General features: G+C 52.6%; 1 non-coding gene across 1 annotated transcript; it reads left to right on the top strand.

Moving 5' to 3' along the window:
- Positions 1-326: 326 nt before the first annotated feature.
- TRNAA-GGC (transfer RNA alanine (anticodon GGC)) lies at positions 327-398 on the top strand. The gene has a single exon. It is a non-coding gene; the product is annotated as a tRNA-Ala (tRNA).
- The last annotated feature ends 300 nt before the right edge of the window (positions 399-698 follow it).

The raw sequence follows: 698 nt of genomic DNA, 5'->3' as shown, positions 1-698 counted from the left end.
ATCAGGGTGGCTAGCCTGAGTGCGATAATTCAGTGTGAGTAGTCCATTCAAAGTTGTAAATGCAGATTAAGATGTGGGACGGATAACTTATACGGACGAGCAATAGTGGATCAACTCCAGTATGAGCTGTCTGTGGTTTTCCGTGCTTGCAGGGATGACCATATTCGGCTAGGGTGCTCAGCAACCGGTGTCAAAAAAAGGAAGTCCTAGATGGGTCTCAAGAGCTTGGTCTAAGGGCACACGATACAGTCGCCTTGCTGAAGCTAAGCAGGTCCTAGCGTGGTCAGTGCCTGGATGGGAAACCCATGTATGCCACCTTTGAGAATGGGGCTGCAGCTCAGAGGCAGAGCGTCTGCTTGGCATGCAGAAGGTCCCAGGTTCAATCCCTGGCAGCACCTCCAGACAGGGCTGGGAAAGACTCCCGCCTGAAACCTTAGAGAGCTGCTGCCGGTCAGTGTAGGCAATCCTAAGCTAGATGCACTTCGGTATACGGCAGCTTCCTGTGTCCCCAGCTCTTGTGTTCCTGCTCGGAGCTAGCCAAGCTTCGGACTACTTTGCCTTCAGAGACCCAACTCAGCCTATTACAGGATACTGAGAGGGGCTGGCAAGGTGATATGAATCTACAGAACCTTGGAGAGCTTCGAATGAACAAGTTGCTCCAGCCCAGCCCTTTCATGCCTCTCGTAGGGGTGTGCACG

Source organism: Hemicordylus capensis, chromosome 17, assembly GCF_027244095.1.
Source record: "Hemicordylus capensis ecotype Gifberg chromosome 17, rHemCap1.1.pri, whole genome shotgun sequence".
NCBI classification, from domain to species: domain Eukaryota; kingdom Metazoa; phylum Chordata; class Lepidosauria; order Squamata; family Cordylidae; genus Hemicordylus; species Hemicordylus capensis.
Note: the sequence above shows the minus strand (reverse complement) of the source record. Positions and strands in the feature narration are given on the sequence as shown.